The sequence below is a fragment of the Ceratotherium simum genome, chromosome 11, assembly GCF_057802395.1.
Source record: "Ceratotherium simum simum isolate JZ-2026a chromosome 11, ASM5780239v1, whole genome shotgun sequence".
Lineage (NCBI taxonomy): Eukaryota > Metazoa > Chordata > Mammalia > Perissodactyla > Rhinocerotidae > Ceratotherium > Ceratotherium simum.
Window position 1 is genome coordinate 34,900,943 of NC_141910.1, and position 25,301 is coordinate 34,926,243.

The window sequence follows — 25,301 nt, forward strand, 5'->3', positions numbered from 1 at the left end:
GTGTTTGTTTCATTCCTCTTCGCTCCTGGGAATTCCATGAATTTACATGTGCATAAACATGTAACAACTTGAGCAATTCCAAGAACAGGGAAAGATTTTAAAAATAATTTAATAAGGTCCTATGTACAAACCAATTACAAATGACGAACTTTACTTGGGGTCTTTGTCTCAAATACAGATATCACGCACAAAAATAACACCTGTGTCTCTTAGTCCACAGGGAGTGCTTGCAAAATACTTGTGAATTTCATTGCATTTCCAAGGCCACTAAGGGCTTTAACAAAGAATTTGGCACTTAGAGCAAAGTCTGATTAGAAGTGTGTAAGGGGGTAGGAATGAATGGATTTGCTGACTGATATTCTCAGCAATGGGCATTAGCTTATATTTAAACTTATGGATCTCTAAGTCTCAACCGGGGGCGCTTGAGCCTGCGGCAGACTGACCTCCTTCATCTCGACTCTGAGTCCCCATTTAAATGAGCAACTCCCAGCCTCCTCACGAAGCACCCCAGGTGCCTCTGCATAGCCCTGCCCAGTGAGGCCCACAAGCTCCCAACAGATCCAGCCCAGCACAGCAAGGGGCTCGCCCAGCCCCTAAGATGCTGGCGGGTCTCCACTGGACACTACTCAGGGCTCTGCTCCCTTGACACACCCGTCTCTCCACCAGACCTTCATACTACAGTTCACAGCACACAGAGATTCCTCTGGGTGACGTCCCCACAGCTGTTTGCCGAGCCTGGGAGCCAGGAGGCCAGGGTTTGGGAGGTTTTGTTCCGGCTCTGCTTCTCTCTGGCTTTGTAAGTTAAAACAAGGCACTGCTGGCAAGTGGTTTCCAAAGGCATTTCAAACTCGAACAATCTGTAAAGATCAATTCTCCTAAAAAGGGGTCTGCAGAGGGCCAGCCCCATGGCTTAGCGGTTAGGTGCGTGCACTCTGCTACTGGCGGCCCGGGTTCGGATCCCGGGCGCGCACCGACGCACCGCTTCTCCGGCCATGCTGAGGCCGCGTCCCACGTCCAGCAACTAGAAGGATGTGCAGCTATGACATACAATTACGCACTGGGGCTTTGGGGGACAACAAATAAATAAATAAAAATTATAAAAAAAAAAGGGGGTCTGCAGAAAAGTATGTGCCTCCCCCCAAAGAGCCCTTCCTGCTGAAACTCTTTAGGACTCCTGCCACCATGCTTCAGGCTGGAAGTTTTCCAAAGATGGCCACAACAATATCTCCCATCTCACGCTCTTTGAAATGTCACCTAGTTCCTCCCCCATTGAGAATGGGGCTCTATTTCCTCTCCCCTTCAACCTGGGTAAGCCCTGTTACTGCTCTGACAATGTGGCAGAAGTGACGTGACAATTCTAGGCATAGGCCTTAACTGAATAGCCCCAGAAGCTGCCATTTCCTGCTTGTCAGAGCCCTGAGCCACCACGTAAGAAGCCCAGGCTATAGGTTCGCTGTCCAGCTTCTCTGCTGGACAGAGGAGCCACATGGAGGAGCCACACCGACGTACCATCTTGGACATCCAGCCACTTGAGCCTTCAGTGATTCCAGCCCCAGTCGCCATCTGACTACAACTACATGAGAGACCTTAAGCAGGAATCCCCCCAGCTGAGCCCACTCAACCCACAGAACCAGGACAGACAATATTAAATTGTGGTTTAAGCCTCTACATTTTTGTGTGATAAAATATACAAAAACATAAAAGTTACCCTTTTAACCATTTGTAAGTGTACAGTTCAGTGGCATTAAGTACATTCACATATTGTGCAAGCATCACTGCCCTCTATCTCCAAAACTTTTTCATCTTCCCAAACTGAAACTCTATACCCGTTAAACACTAACTCTCCATCCCTCCACCCCAACTCCTGGCAACCACCATTCTACTTTCTGCCTCTGAGAATCTACTACTCTAAGTACCTCAAATAAGTGGAATCATACAATATTTGCCCTTTATGTGACTGGCTTATCTCACTTAGTAGAATGCTGCCAAGGTTCATCCATGTTGAAGCATGTGCCAGAATTTCACTCCTTTTTAAGGCTAAAAATATTCCATTGTATGCATATACCACATTTTGTTTATCCATTCATCTGTTGATAAAAACTTCTATGTTTTGGAGTGGTTGTTCGGCAGCAATAGATAATTGGAGCAGTGGGCAACGCAGCCCGGTCGACAGCAGGGCAAGGCTCCCAAAGCAGATGTCGGGACCTGGAGAGTCTGGCATCCTCATGTTTTTTTTTTTTTACAGTCATATATTTCATTTTATTTTTCTTAGATAATAATTTAAAACTACATAAAGCCACTTATATAAAAAGCAATTTTTTCAAGTGTTATAGCTTAGAGCATGGCTTTATATTTGGCTTAATCGTGTTTTACTAGTTCAATTTATAAAGCTCGTAGTCTTGCCAGCACAGAGCACTTGGGCACTAAAACTCAGGGTAGGTGACTGGCCGGGAATCCAGGTTGGAGTTTCCAGCAGCACTTGTCACAGCAGGCTGGGTGTCTCCTGGGTCTCCATTCTAGGCTGGGAGCAACCCCAGGACAGGGACAGATGGGATTGTATTCACGCCTGGGTCCCCTGCCCTGGCACAGGAGAATAGGCCCAACCAAACTCGTTTGGTGAACGAGTAAAAAATGTACTTGACACTGAAGCCAGGTTCTGATTCATCCCAGAGTTTCTCACAAGGTCCCTGGAGGGCAAGGACTGTGCCAAGGAAAGTGCAGGAGAGCAGCTGCTTCTGGCTGGAGAAGAAAGGGGAAGGCAGCAGCAGCAGGACATTCTGACAGGGAAAAGCTCACGGCCAGGCCAGGCTTCCCAGGACGCTCAGGATCTCCATCAAAGCACCCACCTAGATGCAGGCAGCCTCCAGGAGCAGGGCTTCACCATCTGGAGGCGAGGAGGCCCGACTGGGCAGGGTGTGTCGGGCCTCAGACTGAGCCAACAGCATGAGGCCTCTCAAGGATCAGCCTGGTTCAGCTTGTTGGGCTCAATTCCCAGGGCTCAGGGCGACAGGGCCTCATATGCCCATTATGGGGCAGGGCAGGGCTTAGAGGGGCTCGGCCCTTGGTCACAGCACAGGCTGTGGGGGTAGGAGAAGGGACTGGAGCTGTGAGCCGAGTTGCATACTCCAGCCCTGGAGCTTTGGGACAGTGGCCTTCCTTCACTGCAGGAGGACCCGGGTTGGTTGCGCTACGACCCCAGCCCTCTCACCCATGACCACTTTACCAGGGAAACACAACCCGTTCTTCCTGCTGCACTGCTCCACCTGGCCACGTAACCAGGGTGCCCGACGCAGGTCAGGACGCCCCAGAGCACAGATGCTAATTCCAAATGTAAGAGGAGGACTTGTTCCTGGTTGACTCAAAGAGCGAATGCCAACCATACAGATGCCTACTTGGGAGCTTAACAAAAAGGACTCAAGTTGCGTCTCAACTCTGCATTTAGGTTTCCCAGCCCCTAAAGATAGAGTGAAACCTTCATAATAATTCCAAAGGTGTTTTTCTCTATTTCTCTTCAAAGCATATACCGTGAAGGTTAGGAAGTGCTTACCATGTGGAAAGCATTTATAAAAGAACTCAGAAAACAAGGATTTGGGGCTTAGTTCACTTCTAAGTAACTGTGGGACTTTGAGCAAACCAATTACCCTCTTTGGCCCTCAGTTTCCTAATCCATGAATGGAGGAAAATACTATGTATTCCCATGGTTTGGTTATGTCCATTAATAGGAACAAATATATGTGAGTATATATAGAGACAGACAGACAGAGACAGAGATACACACACACACACACACACATATATATGAGGTCCTCATAAGAAAAACTATAACTATGTTAGAGATTTACTTATGTTCAGTAGATGCTTGCTGATACCTGCTGAATAAATGGCCGAATAACCCAAGATTATAAGAAAACTCACATTTAGTGAGAGCGGGTCCCTCTCCACACTTCAAAATCCCCGGCTAGAATATCTACCAGATCTTAGAAGGCTACTTCTCTGCCCAGGAGGCTGAGTCCAGCTCGCCCATGTCTTAACAACCAACTCCCCAGCCTGCACTCTTCCTCTCATTTGGCCTTATATTCTTCCAACCCACTAGGCTGGAGCCAGACTGATCTCCAGGGCCAGGGTCTGCCCCATTGCCCCTGCCCCAGCCCCCTGGCCCAGCTCCCACCTCCAAACATGGCATGAAGCCACTTCTTGGCCAACTGCAAAACCCAGAACCCTAGGTCTGCCTCCAGAGTCTCCACTGCTTTTGGCAGCAGATGGAAACAACTTGTTCCCATTTCCTGGTTTTCCTGAAGCATGGCCACATGCAAGATTTGTGGACCAGGAGCCAGCATGTCCGCTCAGAGCCTCCTCCTCCCACTTCAGGCCTGGACTCTACCCATGACCTTCACCCGCAAAATGAGGCTCACAAGGGCTCTTCCACCTCAAAGGGCTTGGGGGAACATCACATAAGGTGATGGACTTGAAAGTTTCTTTGAAAAATACAAAGCACTCCATAGTTCTTTTGCTCTTGTTATTCTTGTTAATCAATTTCAGGGTGGTCTCAGACTATGAGTCTCTAGAGGCCCGGGATGTTCCCTGGGTTAAATTCTTTTGGTACAGTGACCACACACACAGAGAAAAGCCTGATGCTCTTTGTGACTCCAGTGCCACGAGCCAATGCAGTGTGATCTCCAGGACAGTGGCTGGGACGGAAGTCAGGAAATGCGATTCTGGCCTCATTGGCTCTGCTAGTAAATTAAGTGTGTCATTTAACCTCTCTGGGCATTTTTCTTCATCTGCCCAATAGAGCTGACAAGCCACCCTCATTCCTAGTCACCAGGATACCAGAAGGGCAAAGAATTTGAAAAGAAAAACACTGCACAAGTAGAAACGCTGTTGTATTCAGTGGGCATGGAGAGTTGAGAGAGAAGAGATGAAAAAGGAAAGTGAAATAGAAATAAAACAAATAAGAGACAAAGCACGTGGAGTGAAACGTGAGAAGGCAAGGATGGAAAGCCATGGAAGCTCCTAGTACAGAAAGTGTCCCCTAAGCCTGAGAGTCAGTGTCTAGATTAGAAGATTTAGCACAGAGACATGTGCAGTTCAACTCCAGTGGAGAAAAGCAGATGGAAGGAAGGGAAGTCTGTCCATCTCCTGCAGTGACATGGGCACATCCCAGGAGAAGCCAAGGCTTGCTGCCACCTGCTCTTACAGCTCAGCCCAGAGGGAGAAGATAGATGAGGAATTAATAGGTTCACTACCTGTAAAAATTGGGCAGTGTTCCTAGAGAGGCCCTGGCCAGGCACATTCTGGCACACGAGGTCCAATCCAGGGTGCTCCACTTTAAGGGGGACATTCAAAGACAAAGGAGTTCCCAAAGGCTGGTCACCAACACAGCAGGGTGTGCTGAGATCACATCACAAAAGGAAGGGCTACGAACTCTGAAAGTGCTTCCCTAAACAAGATTTGGGGAGGACATGAGAAGCAAAGGCTCTCTTAGAATCAGAAAAAAACATTAAACCTTATTTAGTCCAACTCACAATTGAGGGATCTCTAATACCACATCTCTGATGAGGAATTATCCAGCTGCTGCATAAACTCTTTCAGTAATGGAGACCTCATTACTTGATAAGTAAGTTCATCTCATTATCATTTGGACAGGATTAAACTCTTGTCCCTCTGATTAACCCCAAATTAACCTCCTCCTGGCTTCCATCTATGCTCTGGGAAGACACAGACTAAGTCTAAACACTTTTTCACCTACTCGTCCTTCAAACAACTGAAGACAGCTGGTCTTGATGACTTGCACTGGGTCTTCCCAGACTTGCCTGACGGGGGGTGTGTTTTCAGCAAACCCCTGAAAGTACACTAGCCACACCCCCTCAATGCTTCTTTCGTGCTTATCTCCGGCGGACTTTGACCTCAGACTGCCGCGGGATACTGACCGCTGCCCCTGCCTTGCTTAGGGCGTCTCATCCTGGCCACACCCCCTAGGACTGTGTTTGCTTTACAACTAGGTCATGGCCTCCTGCCCCACTTTGGCCAAACTCTGGTCCATCCCTTGGCCTGGCTCTGCTGCTCTGCCCAGTGCTGAGGGCTTGTCATGAACATGCTCCATAATGAGGTCAAGAAATGAGGGACCTGGGGAGCCGGCGCAGTGGCATAGTGGTTAAGTTCACACGCTCCGCTTTGGTGGCCCGGGGTTCGCAGGTTCCGATCCTGGGCGCAGACAGACTCACCGCTTGTCAGGCCATGCTGTGGCGGCGTCCCATATAAAATTAGAGGAAGATGGGCACAGCTTACCCCAGGGCCAATCTCTCTCAGCAAAAAAGAGGAGAACTGGCAACCGATGTTAGCTCAGGGCTAATCTTCCTCAAAAAAAAAAGAAATGAGAGTCCGAAATTCATGCCACTTAATGGAAAGCATCTGGTCATTTGATTTTAGTCCTTCTAATGAAGATTGAATCTCGAATGTTCAATAGGCATTAAATATATTTTCTAACCTCATTTGACAGAAGAGGAAAAAGAGGCCCAAAGAAGTAAAAGGATTCACTCAGGGAACAGAGCCAAGAAGACAAACATAAACTCTAGTCTTGGATTTTCCCACATTCTTTCTACTGCTGTTAAGAGGAAGGGAGGCTACATTGTGGCTCTCTTAGTACACGTTGAAGTACATTTTCCATGGTTTGTGTGTATCTGCATTCATTTTTACTTTGACTCAACAGACATTCACTATGCACCTACTATGTGCTTTGTAAATAATCTCATAAGATTTGAAGTAAGCTTCCCAGAGGGACCTACATCTTGGTGTGTGTGTATGAATTAAGTCTTTCATGCATGCACACATTCACTCGACAATGATAACCGAGCAACCTTAACACTATGTTACACACTGCTACAAGTAGAAAACAGTCACAGGCCATTACCCCAGGACATTCTCTGTCTAGCAGGGACAATTCTCAAATGTTTTGTTAATGTAATAAAGTCAAACGCAGGGTACTGTGGGGACCCAAAGCCAGATGCTTAATTAAGATTGGTGAGAGTGTTCCTAATTATGGTGGGGGAATGAAGCTGCTAGTCCTGGTGGTTTGAAAAGGCCTCGGGAAGAGCAGGCTTCTGAGCCGTATGTTGAAGGCTGATATGAATTGATCAGACACAACAAACTGGAGAGAGGTGAGTGTGTGTACAAGGCAGGGAGGCAGGAGAGCGCCCGATTCTGCAAGTAGACAGGCCCGGCTGGAGCCAGGAGTTAACGCGGGTGATGCAGTGAAAGAGGCAGACAGGTGAGTAAGGTACAGAAGCCTTTCTGTATCATGCTAAGGAGTTTGATTTTACCCTAAAGGCAATAGGATTCAGCGAAAGAATTCAGAGAGAGGATAAATAAGATCAGATCAGAATTTTAGAAAGAAAGCTTTGACAGAGGAGAAAGGACTGGAAGGCAGTGAGGCCAGAGGAGGGAAACCAGATAGGAGGCTATGGCAGGAATGCAGGAAAGAAACCAGGGTTGAACCCGATGGCTCCTGGCTACACACTCTTAGTTTTAAAGCCTGAAATATAAGAAAAGAGAAGAGATTGTCTTTCATGTACATCTCTCATGGCATGAGGGCAAGTTCCCCAAAACTTTGCAGAACTACATCACCTTCAGCATTCAGTGACTTGATGGCACCAGAAGAGTGATGTCAGCTGTAGCATCAGGACCATTCGTGATGTGTAGGAGCCTCAAACAGCAGCTGCTCACTAAGAGGTGGCTGTATGCATGACCCACATATATCAAAAGGGGGTGGGGTGGAGGAGTCCTAAACAAACTAAGGGCTATCGATGCACGAATAAGTCAACTCCGAGCAAAGCAGCAACTCAGAAACAAGACAAACAGAAAAGTTCCAGGGCGGAAGTGGTTAAAGGAGCCAGTTCACCACAGGAAGGAGGATGAAGAGCACAGACGATAAAGGAGCCAGCACCAGCCTGTCTCTGTCTCCGTAGGCAGAGTGCAGCTGGGGAAGCTCATACACTGCCCTTGGGAGAACCAGGGAAAGGCGCCCCCTCTGGCCAGACAGACAACAAGCAGGCCACACGCGGAGGAGCTTGCAGCTGGGTTTCCACACGTGGCTGGCCAAAGCCTGTGTACGTGTGTGGATGGGCATGTGTGAGCAGTTAAGTAGAAACATCTGGCGGGAGAGAGGAATGTGCGGGTGGGGAGGAGGCAGATCCCGACAAGCAGAGGGCTGTTTAAAGCTGGGTAAGACCCATCACGTGTGGTATAGAGCCATTGTCACCAGGAGTTCATAGTCAAAGATGAATGATAAAGAAGATGATGAGGTCGGAAGCCTAAAATAACAATTTCCTTGTTTATGAGGGAAAAATGCTCATCTAGACATGTTTGAGCCTTCTTGGAACTGGAGGAATCTGACATTATCACCCAGTTCCCAGGTAAGCCTGATTACTTGTTTTTTCCCCCAAGATAATTTTTCTGAAAATCAGGAGCACCTGACCGCCAGTGTGCTACTTAGAATGACCGCAACTAGGCACCTTCCACTGAAGCCATGACTAGCAGCCGCACCGGGAATTTTCACAAAATTTACGAGGTTCTGCTTCAAGCCACAAATGAGTAAGGGGCCTGGAGCTGCCCTAAGGGAGGCTCTCGGTTGTAAAGATGTGAGATTAAAACATTTCTCTATGTTTGTATTAACACTAAACTGAGGCCAACAAAAGCAAGGTTTGTAGCATCAAGTACCATCTTCTAGGCCCTGAACATGAGTTACCGTGAGCTACGAAAGAAAGGTTCAAAGGGATGAAGAGAGGCCAATGTGTCAACCCTGTCTCCGAATTTCTGGGCCATGGCTGTTTTAAATTAGCTTCTCCATGCTGCTTCCATGAAACTCTTGGCTTAGCTTTGCAATGGAAAAGTTATTCTTGTGCTCCGAGCCACAGATATTTATATGGAGGCACATTCATAATCCCAATTATGCTTGTTTTCATAATGCTCTTTTCCTCTACTTAGGAACAGTCATAGATATCATTATTTCTGATAAGACACTTGCAAAAAGCTCTGGGCCAAGTACAGATTCCACAGGGCCCAGATAAACTCTTGTAAAATAGGCAGATTTTAGGTCTTGTGAAATCCTCAAGGAATACCTTTAGTTCTTCTCCCCGCCATAGCTGCCTCTTCCTTGTCAATTCCCTCCCCCCAACTACCCCTCAATCGCTCAGGGCCTTTATGATCCCGCCTGGGAAAACCTAGTCCCATAAGTGGTTCTGTTATTTACTCTTTATATAGTCTGTCCAGGGTCTTTGCATTTAAAATGTTATCTTCAGTAATTAAATGAAGGGTTTTTATCTTATTAAAGGGACAGGAGCACCAACAAATAAAGCAAAGAGATATTTCTGGTTAAGAGGAGCATGGTTCTTAAGTAATAACAGTTATTCTATAGAAAGATTGATCAATAGGCTGCCAGGGCTACTAAGAGCTGATACAGATGCAAAATCAAAATGGTGGTCGAAAGGTTTAAGGAAATTCATCCAAGAGAAATCTAAATTGATTACTAAGAAAATGTAAGATATTAGGTGTACCCATGGCTGCTCCCCAGAAGTCTCTCTGATTAGACCTTCTGAAACACAATCCTGGTTTGAAAGAAAAAGAGCAGGGGAGGAGAGATGATGGGAGGAGGCTAACATTTGTGAGCATTAACATATGCCAAGCACGTGGTCCATATTATTTGCTGTTATCTCACTTAATCTTCAGAACAACTTTTTGAGGTATATTTTATTATTGTGGTTTTATAGAGTAGGAAACTTAGCCTCAGAAATGTTAAATAACTTGTTAAGGCCTATAAGTTTGAATGTTTGTGTCCCCCCAAAATTCATACAGTGAAATCCTACCTCCCAAGGTGATGGTATTAGGAGGTGGGGCCTTTAGGAGGTGATTAGGTCATGAGGGTGGAGCCCTCATGAATGGGATTAGAGCCCTTATAAAAAGAGGCCGAAGAGGGCTAGCTCACCCCTTCCACTGTGTGAGCACAGAGAGAAAAGGTGGCTGTCTGCAACTCAGAAGAGGGTCCTCACCAGAATGATGCCAGCACCCTCATCTTGGACTTCTGGCCTCCAGAACTGTGAGAAATCAATTTCTGTTTTTTATAAGCCACCCAGTCTGTGGTACTTTGTTATAGCAGCCTGAACACACTAAGATAGCCACACATCTACTTAGTGGCAAAGCTTAGATTCAAACCCAGATCTGCCTGACTCCAAAGTCCATTTCTTTTCCATTATCACATAGGGTTGATGTGAGGGCCAGAGGAGAAGGCCAAGGACGACTGCCAGTTTGGTTTCCTTTAAAGAATAGGGTTTATTGGGAGGGTATGGGAAAGATATGTTTGTATAGATTTCTTTAAATATTGTAAACAGGCTCCAACCATACTGATCAACATTCCCAGAGATGCTGTCAGCCACAAGTAAAGAATCAATCATTCAATGTAAACCTCTCTGCACTGTTAGAGACACAAGTGAATACACATGCCCAGCAGAGAGAGAACATCATCGCCATGACCACAAGGAACAGGAACCTCTCTACAGAGTCTTTTCCTTTCAACATGGATGCGAGTTAGGATGCTGGTTGGTCATGAGAAGGTTTTAATCTACTATAGAGAATGTAAAACACAGAATTTGGGGACTGGAACAATGTGTTTGGGAAATTCAGATCTCTCTGGACTGAGAACATGTGGCCAGATAGAGAGCAAGACACTTCACCAAGGGTGCAGAGTCCCCCTGTGATGGTGGTGGTAGCACACAGTACTTTCATGGCCTCTTCTCTGCTGCATTCACTCAGCAGCGGCATATTTCACATCCAGGGGCTAATGTATATGCATCTACTTACTTGTATTCTACTTTACATATAACAAAATAAAATAAACGTTAGAATTAGTAGTTAAAATCCTCAGTCAATATGGTGGATTGGGTTGACACAAGAAATTACCCTTTCCAATCCAAACACTTCAAAACATGAACAAAAATATTACAAAAACATTATATAAAATATAGATAAAATAGAAATCTCCAGGTACCAGAAATAAAGAGGGAAATTAAAGTTAGATCAATGAGTGAGAGCTGAAGCCAAGGGACTCATGGAACAATCCAGACCAGTTAGAGGCCTGAATGGCTCGGGACTGAGATTTTAATGGCATGCATGCAATGAGGGCAGTCCAGGTGCTGGCGGCCCTATGCCAGGAGCTGTTAATGAAGCACTTACAGAAAGCTGGAGGTCATAAAGGGCTGCCTCACAGGTGAAACAGGTATAGAGAAACATTGGCCAATCTGAAGCAACCACAAGAAAGTTTGTCATCTGCTTGGGCAAAGAGTAGAAAATGAGTGATTTAAAAAATGTGAAATCCAGGCTTGCCCCACAACGCAGGAAAAAGGTTTAAGTGCATACTTTCAGGTAGTACAGGGACTATATGCCAAGAAATTAACACAAAGGCTAGTTTGGAATGGGTAAAACCCAAAGGGCACCAGAAGAAGCAACTGTGAAATTGCTTCATAAGGTTGTGCTAACAATCTGAGGTATATAGGATTTCTATGGAAAACAACTTCTGATGAAGATGTAAAAGACAAGAGGAAATGAATCATCACAAAGAAAAGTCAAAAGTGGAGATAACAAATAATCTAAAAGTATATTTAAAATGCTGAAAGAGATACAAAAAGGATTAGAAATTATAAGAGATCATATTAAAAAAAAAGGAAGATATCAAGTACCAAATAGAAATTGTAGAAATAAAAAATTATAGACATTAAATTAAAAAAAATAAACCAATGGATGGGTTGAACAGTAGACTAAATGCAGTTGAAGAAAAATTAATAAATTGGAAAATAGAACTGATAAAATCACTCAGAATACAATTGAGAGATAAAAAGATGTATAACAAAAAAGAGAAATTTCAGACGTAGAAGACATAGAAGATAAAATCAGAAGGTTCAACATTTGCCTAATGGGTGTTCCGAAAAGTAAGACTAGAAAGTGTGAGGGACTCAATATGAGGGCAGGAGCTTTTGTCTCTTATGTTCATTCCTACATCTTTAGCACCTAGAAGCATTCCTGACACGGTAAGTGCTCAATCATTATTTTAAAATAAATTTGTAGAGAAAACAACTGAGAAACCTTTAGCTACGAAAACAGAGATGAGTCTTCCGATTAAAGGAACACACTGAATTCCAAGTAGAATATATAAAAATAGACTATCCCTGGACACATCATAATGAAAACGCGGAACATGAAAGACAAAAAGATCAGAAAGTCTCCAAGCGAGAAAATAGATTTCCTACAAAAGAATGAGAGACTGAAAAGAGATTTCTCATAAGGAACAATTGAGGCAAGAAGACAGTAGAATTATATCTTACAAAATGCTGAGGGAAGATATCTACTTAGAATTCTATACTTTGATAAATTCTCTTTCAAGAGTGACATGAAATAAAGACATTTTCAGAACAAAACAAAACAAAAAATACCCACAAGACTGAGAGTATTACAACTCCAGACCTTCACTGAAAAAGTGATCAGCATGAAGAAAATGAACACAGAAGTAAGGAACATTATGCAAGAGGCAATGTTGAAAAAAGAAACTGGTAAAGTTAAATAACTTTTGACTGTAAAAAAAGAAAGAAAGAAAAGTGGAAAAAACAATAATAATGACTAATTGCAGGGGTTGAGGGGAGGATTATACACGATGTGGGACTAAACCACTAGACCACAGTTACCAGGAAGATGGGAAAAGGGGCAGATTAGATTTAAAGCCATCTAAGGCCACTGCATTGTTGAGAGGAAAATAAATTAATTAACTTTAGACTTTGTTAAATGAATGCACATTTAAAAATTTAAGGATAATGACTAAAAGAATACAAATAGAATTTGTCTTTCAAAACAGTTGACAGAAAAAAAGTAGGAATATATAAAACTTGATCAATCTAAAGAAAATGATGAAAAGAGGAATAAAAGAAGCAACAAAAAAATGGTAAATAGGACACTCAAGAACTTAAGGGGACAGAAAGAGGTTAAATATATATATAATTACAAAGAATGTAAAAGTTTAAACTCAATTATTAAAAAGACAGATTTTCAGGTTATAATAAAAAAGAAAATGAAGCTATATATAAATGCTGTTTCTAAGATTCACATCTAAAGTAAAATTATAAAGAGAAGTTAATATAAAAGGATAAACAAAGACATACAAGGAAAATAGTAACCAAGAGGAAATAGATATAGCAATATTAATATCACACAAAATAGATAGGCCAGAAGCATTAATAGAAACAAACGAGGATACTACATAACATAATAAATTCACCCAGAAGAAATAACAATCATGAACTTGCATAATCACTAATGGATTACAAGGAGAAACTGACAAATCCACAATAAGAGTAGAATATTTTAATATTCTTTTCTCCAAAACTCAACAGAACTCAGAAAGCAAGCAAAAAAGAAACTCGGAAGGACATAAGAACTTTGAAAAACACAGTTAATAAGTTTGACCTATTATATTGATATAGAATTCTGCATCCATCAAGTAGGAATATATTTTTCTTTTAAAGCACACAAAAAATATTTGGAAAAATCGTTTATGTAATTGGCCACAAAAGAAGTCTTATCAAAGAACTGCTATTATACGGACCATGCTGTCTTTTCATAATGCAACTAAATTAGAAAGAACAATACTTCAAGCAAAGTAAAAAAATATTTTTTTAAAAAGTTGAAAATGGAAAAGTAAATAAATTCATAGGGTAAAAAGGAAATAACAGAAGTACAAAATATTTAGAGCCAAGTGGTAATGAAAGTACACATATCAAAACTTGTATGATGTGGCTAAAACAGTCTGTAGAGGCAACTATATAGGTTTAAAATGCATTTATTGAAAAAAAATAAATAAGCTAGATGTCAACTCAAGTAGCTAGAAATGGAAAGAAGAAATAATACAAATAAGAAAAGAAGAAATGAAAACCAAAACGTATAGATAAGAAAGAAGCTGTTTACATCAAAAGACTAATTAAGTAGACCTCTATGTTAATTAAGAAAAAAGAGAGGGCACAAATAAACAATATTAAGAATGAAAAAGGGAACATAACTTAAGATATAGTCAATATTTATAAAAACCATGAAAGAAAATTATGAATAAATTTATGCTAATAAATCATGAACACACGAAATGGACCATCTAAACAAATTATCAAAACTGGAACAAAAAGAAATAGAAAACCTAAGTTCATCAATAATCATTAATGGAATTGAATTGCCAAAAACTTCATATACATATCCTGTATAAGCAGTTCAGATAATTTTACAATGAATTTTGCCCAACTTTTAACAGATACTCTTTATCTCTTATAAACTGTTTAAGAAAAATATATAAGAAAGAGGAAAAGCTGCCCAACTTATTTTAGGGGGCTAATAGGAACTCGATACCAAACAATATAAGAACAATATTTTAAAAAAAGAAAATTATAGACCAATTGTTTCACTTATGAACATTTGCAAAAATCCTAAATAAAATACTGGCAAATGACATCCCATGCAATAAAAGAACATATCTAAATATGTATATATATGCAAGTATGTCTCAACATAATTAAATATACTCATATTATTTATCACATTATAATAGAAAGAAAAATATATGATCATCTCGTATAACTTACATGAAAACATTAAGGCATTATATAAAATCAATACTCAGTCATGATAAAATTTTTAACTTGTTAAACCGTATTAATAGAGGGAAAGTTCCTAATTTAATAAAGAACATCTACCAAAACCTTAAGCAAACTTCATGCTTAATGGAGAAACTTTAAGAGCACTCATTAAAGACAGTAAGAAGACAAGGATGCCCACCATCACTGTTACTATTAAATATCGTACTGGAGGGTCTACCCAATGCAATAAGACAAGGAAAAGATATGAGTCATAAGGAATGAAAAAGAAAAGATAAATTATTATTTTGGGATTGCCTACCTAGAAAATTCAAGAATATCTACCTACACATTCTTAGAATTAATAAGAGAAGTCAGCTGGAATGCTAAACACAAGATCAAAATTCAATAATCAGGAATGTTTCTATGGGCCAGCAAATAACCAATTTGAAAATATAATAAGAAAAAAGATACTTAAAATATCAACAAAACCTATAGGAAATAAATACAGCAAAAGTTGCGTACAACATTTATAGAGGAAATCACCAATCATCATGCACCTGAATAAAAAGAGAAGATGAGAAGACCCAATACTGTAAAGGTATCAGCTCTCCTGGAATATAAATTGAACGCAATTGCAACAAAAATCCAAACACAATTTTTTGTGCATGTGCCATTAGACAAACTAACATTTATATGAACTAGTAAAATCCAAGAAACCCAAGGAATTCTGAAAAAATATAAAAGTAATTGTAATAGCTAACAATTATTGTGTGCTTCCTTATATGGCAGGCACTATGCTAACATTTTTGCATACGTTATCTCCTCACATTTATCCTTGAGGTGGGTACTATTATCTATTTATTTTATAGTCAAGGAGACTGAGAGAAATTAGGTAACTTGCCCAAGGTTACTTGATACTCTGAGTAGTAATAGATGCAAAAAGTCAATAGTGTAGTATCTTCCATGTACTGAGGGAAAATAAGTACTGAGAATTCTACACTTAGTCAAACTCTCATTTGTAAGAGCAAAATAAAGACATTTTCAGGAATATAAATACTTTAAAGTTTACCAAAGACCTTTTATGCAAGAACTTCTAAATTTACATTGACTTGAAGAAAAATGAACTCAGAAGGAAGGAGTGGGGTATCATATACTTCTGTGGGCCACTAAGTTGGCTCTGTGCTTCCTTTTGGCCAAAGAAGAAATGGGAAACGTCAATTAAAGGATTCACAGCATCCACAAGACAAAACAGACAAGTTGCTCACAAGAACTATTCCTGGCACTGAGACCAGAAAGACATTTTTTATATGGTTAAATGGATACATGATCTGGGATTTTGGTCTGAGTACGACAATTTGGGAAAGAGGCGCTTGATTCTTAGAATTTTTTTTCAACAACAAGGTGATTTGGAAGCATCAGCCTTCCAGAAATCTCTTACTTGAAGAACAGAAGAGATAGAGCCCTACTTAAGGCGTGTTATTTGAATGATCAGGTGTTTTAGAAAAGCCTGTCCTTCTGGGGATCTTTAGGTATATCCCAGGAAGAAGATGCATAAGGCCTGGTTGCCTGTGGGGGCACATGGTGGTACAGGATCTGGGCATTTTTCCCCAGAGTTATCTCCAGAATATTTCCACCTCCACTAAACCGGTTCATCTTGCCAATGCATGGGAGCACCCACATAGCCAGACTTCCAAAAAATAGTTTATTATTGTGTTTTCATGGTAATAAGCATCGAGAAGCAATAAGCTTTTCTCTTTCTCTCCTGTTCCATGCTAAATCCTTGACCTACCTACCCTGACATTCCATATGACACATAAGTAAGTGGGAGCCTGGGAGCTTTCCCTGGGTCTTCCTACCCATCTCACTCCCCTGACAGAGCTAAGAACAATGAAAGCCCATAATGGCAGAGCTCTGAAAACAGAATTTGCCTGATCTACTTTAAAAATCCTGACTTCTACCAGGACTGCTCCAGAATCTCATGGGATTCCAGGAACTGCAAGCTGGCTGGGAAGCTTCCCAAGAATTCTGAATAATTCTCATGGGTATAGCTGGCTCCCAAGGGAAGGTGAGCTACCTCTGGCTAAGTCTGGAGCAATTCCCAAGGACTTCCAAAGAGAAGTGACAATGGGAGATGGGAGAGATGAGAGACAGAGGCATATTGCAATTAATCAAAATATTAGTTCTTGCTAAAGCACAAAATACTTTCCCTTCCCTTTTCTGTTTTTTCTTGTAATTAAAAGAATAATAATAATACTATATGCACAGGGAGATGGTAGACAGTAGCGACTGAGATGCATAGACTTTGGCCACTGACCTGAATTCACGATTTGATTCTAGCCCATAGTGGTTATGCGACCTCGGCAAGTTACTCCTCTGATTCTAGTTTCTGAATCTTTTATCATGAGAATAATAATAGTATTTACGTCAAAGCATTTTAAAATGAAATACCATATGTTTGTGCTTTATACTCAATAAATGTTAGCTATTACTATTGTAAAAAAAAGTTGAGAAATATAGGCAAGCACAAAGAAAATGAAAAGCATCTCTCATCCTACCGTCCATTTCATTGCATATAATTCCAATATTTTTTGGATATATTTTCAAACAGTGAGATTACAGGGCTTTCTATTTCATAACTTGCTTTTAAAATTTAACACTATACCCTAAGCATGTCCTATGTAATTCAGTATTCTTGTACAAGATGATTTTAAAAGGCCACATGGCGTTCCCTTGGGTTATTTTACTTCTTAATAATCCCTGCCCTCCTTCCTCAATGCAGGCCCCGCACTTCATGTATTTCCAACCCATCTGACCCGTCCAGATGATAACTGGCTACTTTCTATTGGCTAAGTGGGGCTGCAGCCTTCATCTCACCATCCAGACCACCTGCTCCTTGGGTTGGGGACACATTGCTGGCCTTCATTACGCCCCCAGGGTCCTATCTGGGGCTGCACAGCAAACCCTCTGAATGATGTCAAACCACCCAGTTTAACACGATTCCATGAGGTGGGAAAAGCTAAACAAGGCAGAAAGGCGATTTCTCTCCAAACAGTATAAAGTTGAATTCTGGGGCATTAAATACACTATTAAAAATTCTCAGGAAGAGGAAGAGACTGGAGATTTTTATCTAAGTGCATTGTTTTTCTAAGCAACAGGGCCAAACAAGTTCAAAACTTGAGGTTTTTTTCCTAATGAAAGTCACAACACGTTGTTATCAATGGCCTTCTGAGACCACAGTAATTCCTTACTAATTGATACTAATGAGGAACTGTCAAACTGAATCAGCAGAGAAAAATTAATTACATCCTTTTTAAAAGACAGGAGTTTATTTCCAATGAAATTCATTTTTTTTAAATCTTTATTTCCAAATAGTTCAATACCTTGAGCCGTTTGGACAATTGTTCAGAACCTGATCTAATACATTTGTTACAACCACATTTATTGTTTGTATAGAAAGAGGAGTGGCTCAAGTTCTTGAGAAGTGTGTTCTCCCTAAAAACAATACAAGTTCAATACCCCTTAAGATCCTAGTCACACAGCTCACTCCTTAGGAAAGCTTTGTCTTCCTAAGTCATGTGGAAGCAAAGCCCAGCTCAGTCACCCACCCCCCACCCTCCCACCCACCTCCACTCCCGCCCCCTCCAGTTCTGAGTGAGCTGGCAGAGGTTTCCAATATCAACCCAGACCAATCTCTAAAAAAAAAAATCTCCAGATTCCAGACTTGATCTGTCCAGACCCATCTGAGTGAGCATTAACAAGTTCCTTCTAAGCACCCAGAAAGCCTGTCATGGAAACACTGATTCAACGGTAATGAGAACCGACATAAAAACCACACAAATGAACTAAACAGTCTTCCACCCAATCAGAGTCAAGCTGAAGCAACTGCCTCAGGATTAAAATGTGAGGCTTTTTTTTTTTCCTTTGTGGTACTGCTCATTTTAGCCTCTTCCATTGCCTTGTTTTCACAACTCCTGTTTATGAGAAAGTTGGAGTTGGGGGCGGAGAGAAAGGCAGGGTGAGTATGCCAAGCTGGGCACGCCAAAAAACACTGCGGTTCATGTCAGGCAAATTAAAGCCTCTGGTCTCGGGGAGGCTGTAATGGTCTGTTTGGGGTAGTCTGAAAACAAGCTAGCTGAACGCCCGTCTTCCACTAACAGTTAAGTGTGGAATGAAGTCTACTTTCCAAACATCAGATTCGGCACAGTATTTTTAGCAAGCTCTCTTTTTATCTATCTTCTTTTTCTTTATTATTTTTCCCTGTTTCTTTCGGAATTAGAAAGGCTAATTACATGATGTATCATTATTTTTGGAAGAAAGCATAGTTGGAGAGGTTAGAAAAAAAAAAGATGCCCAACGGAAATAGTAAAGTTCTCAAGAGGAATAGATTTTAATTTCCCCTAGGACCCACAAGGTACGATTTGTGGGTCCAGGGGACCCAACACCAAATCCCACTGAAGGTCGTTCCTGCAGGAAATGTTTGGACAAGTGTGGCGGCCCCTGCGACTGTGGCCCCTTAGGCTGGGTCATCGCCTTCTAGGGCTGGAGGGGACACCGCGCAGGAGACATCAGCTGTAGCCGGAGTCTGGGGGACATGCGCCTCCCCGGGAATGGGGGAAAAGGGGTTGTAGCAGCACGAATAACAGGAGCCAGGAAGAAGGAAAGTTAGAGTCCTAAGGGGGCAGGGAGTATCCAGAGCTACTGAGAGAGGGATAAAGGACGGAGGCTGGTGACCCAGGTCCGGGGAGCCTGACCGCGCACGGGTTTGTACGAGCCCTCGGCCCCCGCCCTCGCAACTGAGTCTAGATTCTTTTCTTTGCTGTTTGAGTTTTCTTTCTCTTTAGAGCCGGACCCGGGTCACAGCGGCAGCCCCAGAGCTGAGGTGCGGCGCGGAAGTCCCGTCAGGGCCCACCCCCACCCCTTGCAGGCCCTGGGCACCTCTGGGGGCAGCGAGGGCGGGTGTGGGGAGATGGCGCACAGCGCGCGGGGCGCCCAGCGAGCTCCGGAGATGCCCGCGTCCGGGGACCGCCTGCGCTCCAGCCCGCAAACTTTCCCAGCGAACTGGGGGTAGCCCCACCCTGGAGAGGGGGCTCCCCGTGCCTCCCCGACTGTCCCCTGGGGCTGGTCACTCACGAGCAGCACGGCTGGGGCTCCAGTTTTGCCGCTGCCATCCACACTGGGAGGAGAAACAGGAGGAGGAGGGAGAGAAAGAGGAGGAGGGGGGGGGAAGGAGAGGGAGGGCCCGGAGCCGACCAGAGTGGAGAGGCGGGGAGGGGGTGGCAACTCCACACACACTCTCCCGTCCCTGCCCCACCCCCTGCTCCGTCCCCTGCCAGATCCCCCCTTCTCTCCTCACTCTTTCTTTCCCGCCCTGGATCCCCCCAAGTTTTTCTGATGTCTGATTCTCCGTTCTCTTCCCTCCGGCGTTATGTTCCTTCCCTTGAGTCTCCAGCCCCTAATATGGGGAGAAGGTGATCCCTCCAGCAAAATTCCCGGGGCGGGGGGCGGTATGAGTTAAGTTTGGACGCCCCCTTGAAGCAGGTGGCTGGGACCCTTGGCAGATCAGAGATCTCTGGGTGGTGGGATGATGGGGGGAAGACACACACAGGACACGGCTGTGGACTTTGTGGTCTTGCTTTCCCCGTTATTTCATTGAGTTTGTTTTGTTTTGTTTTCTCTTGTGATTAGGAGAACTAAAGAGTTATTTCTGAAGCCTCTATTAAGTGCCTCCTTTTCCCTTCCTGTGGGACCAGCCCTGGTCGCAGGGAAGATGAAGGGTAAAGATGGAACCCCACCTTTCTGGGCAGTCAATACTCAGGAGGAGGAGCACACGGGATAGCCTAGTGAAGAGCCAAGCTGCAGGGATGGGACAGAAGGTAAATATTTACAGATGCCTCTTGTGTGCCGCCTGCAGAGTGCTGAAGAGAAGGAGAAGGGGAGTTGTCTTCAGAGAAGTTAGAAGGTGGCTTCTAGTCCCTACTCCGTCACTGGCTAGCGGGTGACTCTGGGCAAGTCACTTGGCATCTCAGCCTCTTCCAAAAGTGGGGCTGCCTCACTGGTAGCAAGTCAGAATGAAAGGAGAATATCCACTTGTGCCTTTTACCCTGGAGGGACGCCCAATGCCGGGATGGGAGGCTTGAGCTGCGTTTGAATAGACTCAGAGGGGAGACAAGAGGGCATTCCAAGCCGTGGGACGTGATGCTTTGGAGGCTGGCAAGACTGGAAGGCTTAGGGGAGGTGGGAAATGTTCGGATGGGAAGGTGGAGCTGAGCGTGAAGCAGAAAATAGGAAATCAATGAAATTTTTTAAGCAAAGGAATATTGTGATCCAAGGGGTGTCCTATTCACCTTTGTATTCCCAGGGCCTGGCATACAGTAGGCACCTAATAAATCCTTGTGGACTCAGAATGGCAATTGAGGAATGTTGATTCAACAGCGTGAAAGATGCACTGTCTAGGAAGAGAGGGTTTGGGCCCAAGGAGAGGAGTTAGGAGGACCTCGTGAACATCTCAACTGGAAATGCGATGCCTGGATGGTAGAAATGAAATGAGGGAATTCTGATTGAACACTTTGTGTTTGCATAGCAATGTGCTTCTCTTTTAAATGCTCTTTCAAGTGTAGTCTTGTTTTTGACCTTGGAGTTCCTTGGTAAAATGGAAAAGATAACTTTCAGTATCCTATTCAACCACCAGCCAGTGTTAAGAACCTGCACTGAGGGCTATGAGGAAGGAAGGAAACATTCAGAGAGGGCACAGGAGTGCCTGAAATCACACAGCCAGGATTTATAGAGGATACTTTTATTCTCAGATAAAATTTCTACTTGTTTTTATGCTTAAGACACCCTAAGCAAACAGGGTGTCTTCCCCATCTCCTCCAGGTACTGTCCCGGTGATGGTGACCGTCAAGGGCTGAGGAAGGGCAAGAGGGAGCCTAAAGAATAGAAAGTCAACTGGCTGATTTGTAACTTTTGAGACTCTTCTGTGGAACAAGACAGGTACTGGGCCCAAGTCAGCCTTCTGGTAAGGAGCTGAGAGAGGTGCTGAGCAAGGACAAAGGAAGGAGGAAGTAGAGGAAAGGAAGAAAAAGAGGTGCTTTGACCCCAGGCATTCTGGCTGAAGCCCCAAACTGAACCTCCTATGTCCTGTGTCCAGCCAGTGGGCTTTCTAAGGAGGCCAGCCATCACAGAAAATGCCACAGGTAACACCCGGAGAAGGGACTCATACAGGAAACAATATACTTGACAAACAGCAATTATCATTGCATTTAAGTAGAATTTGAGTGCACCTTTTTAATTCTGTCTTCTTTGAATAAGCAGTCTGGCCTTGATTAAGTAGGTAGCCCACCTAGTGAAAGAAATCTCTTTTGGAAACTTGGACACTTCTGCAAAGCAAATAGACCCATAATTTTCTAAAGACCAAATACTACAGTTGGTTGAAAACCATTTATCTTTTATAGGGGACAATCCTTCTCCCTTCTATGTGACTCAGTGTTACCCCAAAGGCTGCCACTTTATGAAGGCAGATTTATTTATTGTAACTTCTCCACATATTTCCAAAGAACCCTTTCTGGCCTTGTCCCTTTGTATCAGAATCGGGTGGTAAACAGCTCAGCCTGGCCTTAACAGCTAAGCCATGACAGCCGTTCATCGCCAGCTGTGACCTCATTTTCCTCCCGTTCCTGTTCTTTTCCTTGTTCTACAATAAGCAGACCCTCAGACTATATCATTCTTCTTTTTATTAACAGGTTTCCCTTTCCTGGCAGCCTTTTCACGGAAACCATTTAGAACTTCCACACTGTTTAACGAGGGGTCCCCAAAGTGTCTGTAGATAATGACCTAGTAGATTAACTTGCAATTCCTCAAAACTCAAATCAGCTGAAGTTGTCAGGATCCATTAATATAAATTCAAACCAGTTTGCAGAAATGCCCAATTTGAAAGGGGACTTGGTTGGGAAAAGTGAAGTCTTCAGATTTAGGACAAGCTTAGCCCTAAATGCTTGATCAGAACATTCCTCTCTAAAAACTTTATAACAATAAGTCTCTATTTACATTGCAACATTCATTCAAGAGAAAGTAAGCCCTGTTGGAAAACCATATTCAAAAAAATATTACCCAGTGGATGGCTTCAACAACAGTGAAAATGAAACAGGAAAAAAAAATATCACCATTTTAGGTGCATGATGCTTTCTGGAGCATCATGAAGAACACACTGTTTTTAAACAACTTTTTCCATGAGGAAACCTGAATACTCTTTGGATAAAAATTTCCAGGGATAAATTAAAAGCCCACATCTTCATTGAGAATGCCAACTGAAATCAATGATAATTAAGGGGATGATCACTTAATCAATTCAGAATGACCCGAGATTGGCTATCCTTTGTCCTGGAGATGGAACACTCTTGGGTGTGGTTGAGCTACAGTTGTCCAGTACCTTGGCCTGCTCCCTAAAATGTATCCACTTAGCATTTATTGAACACCTACTATGTACATAACATTCTGCTAGGCACTGTGGGGAGTAAGTATAAGGCATGGTTCCTGCCTCACAGCACTGGAGCTGCTCAGGGAGATGGCATAGAGGAAAATGACTACATGAGATATGGTGACAGTTTAACACAGCAGAAGAGGTGTCCTAAAGAAATATAGGAAAGCTAAAGAGAGGGAGAATATTCTTTAGGATCTGAGCAAGATGGGAGTGACATTTTGTTCTTTGTTACTTAACTGTGTTGTTTCTATTCTTGGACCTATGGGGTGTCACCACTCAGCTATTCCACTGGTGTTTAGGGAGCAGTGGGACTGAGTTCAGAGGTCATTAAAGCTCCTGGTAAAACAAACACAGAGGTTCTAAGTGGGGGAGGTACATTTGAGGCCCCTATACCTACAACCCAGACAGTAGCCTGCAGCGTGTTTCTGCCTAAGAGTCAATTCTAATCCTCGCCTTAAGAAAAGTTATTCTAATGCTGCTCTATAACCTTTTCTTTCACATATTTGGAAGAGCTGTAATGGGTTTTCCTGCTCTAATGCTTTGAATGCCAGTTAATTTCCTAATTTGGAGCTAATTACTAAGCTGCTTAAAAATTTAAGGCCCAGGCAACTGCTTACTGACAAGCTTTCCACTTATCACCATGGTGTCTGAGAACACGGCCCTTAGCCAAGGACGGAAGCTTCTTCTTCTATCACAGAACAGACTATTCCTTGTCAGGGTGGCTCTGTCAGATGGTTTCTTAGCCATCTCAACAAGTTGCTGTCTTCATATGTTAAAGTTATAGAGGAATTTGAAGGCTTTTAAGAGCTGGGAGCAACTTCTATGGTTAATGCTGCATAAAACAAAATTATAAACAGCACATTTTTTGCTCTGAGGATTTTTATTATACAGAGGGCTTTAATTCACGGTCATTTGGAAAGAGCCTTTCGCGCCATCTTTTTTTGTGGCTTTCTTAGCTAATTGGTTCCTCATTTTACTTATTTTTTCTCACAGTTTTGTTTGGAAATAGTGCAGCGGACTTTTTGTTTGTTTTGTTTTAATGGATAATGAACTTGGAAAGTGGTCATGTTGTTAAAAAGACTCTGTTAGCTTAACTGATAGAGTAAGTTTCTTACCCAAAGCAGTGGAGAATCCAGTTTTATCAGCTTTGAAAAGTGAGCAGTATTGCTTGCAACAACATAATGGGAGGTGGTCTTTAAAAATGATAATAACAAGACACATGCTATTTATCACCGTTTCTCATGCTGTGCCTGGAGGGTCTTTGCCCTCACCCAGGCCTGCTACAGAACATAATGTGAACAGTGCCCCCTGAAGTTGTGCAGCCAGCTAATCAACACCCCTGCCCTCATTAAAGAGCCTTTTTTTCTCATTTTAAATTTCTTATAACATAATCCAAATTTTTATTAAAAACTTACCTTATATACTCATGAAAAGAATGGGAATAAACAAACATTAATGCTTAAATTTCTACAAAGAGAGGTGTGTGCTTTTGATACTTTTCCTCATTTTCCAAATTTTCAACAATGAACATATAGTATATAATTAAGAAAGAGTACGAAATGTGTCATTTCAATAAGTTCTGAAAATTCCATCTTCTCTAGGATGCAATGCATGATTAATTAAAAGTCCTTTTTCTCCTTTCACTCCTACATGGACTTTAGCCAACTCTCTGACTCCCTGCTCTGTGCCTAGACTGAGAATTACCTCTCATTTTTCACTTTCCATGCCACAAGAAGCCCAGACAGAATAGACAATTCTTTTGAGAGATGAGCTGCAATGGCGAGTAGAGGGACGGGGCAGTCACTGGTAGGGCTTGCGGAGTGAGAGAGTGTTATTTAAGAGTGGGAGACACTTGGTGCCCAGGACGATGAGGAAGGGAGATCCCAAGACAGCAGCCGTACTGCTGGCCTAGAGATCAACTGAGACAGCCTGGAGCAGGTCGAAGGGCTCTAGGAGAGGCTTCTTGAAGAAGATGGTGTTGGCTGACCCAATTGAATCTGACCACACTGAGAGGAGAGTTATACACCTGGGAGAGAATTTAGGAATAAACTAGTGATAAGTACCATAGAAAACATAGTAAATAAAATTTCTTTAAAAAGATAATTATTAACTCCAGGAAAAACAAAAAGTTGTACAGGAAAGGAAAAGTAATCATAGTACATTATATGACT

The 25,301-nt window shown here is 42.7% G+C and overlaps 1 protein-coding gene across 2 annotated transcripts in view; it reads right to left on the bottom strand.

The window, feature by feature from the left end:
* The window catches only part of STON1 (stonin 1), a 51,243-nt gene extending 31,376 nt beyond the window's left edge, over positions 1-19,867 (bottom strand). For both annotated transcript variants that reach the window (XM_087436796.1, XM_087436795.1), the window contains exon 1: positions 19,785-19,867. The gene's annotated coding sequence lies outside the window, so the exon portion shown is untranslated. The remainder of the gene's footprint in view (positions 1-19,784) is intronic.
* Positions 19,868-25,301: the final 5,434 nt, after the last annotated feature.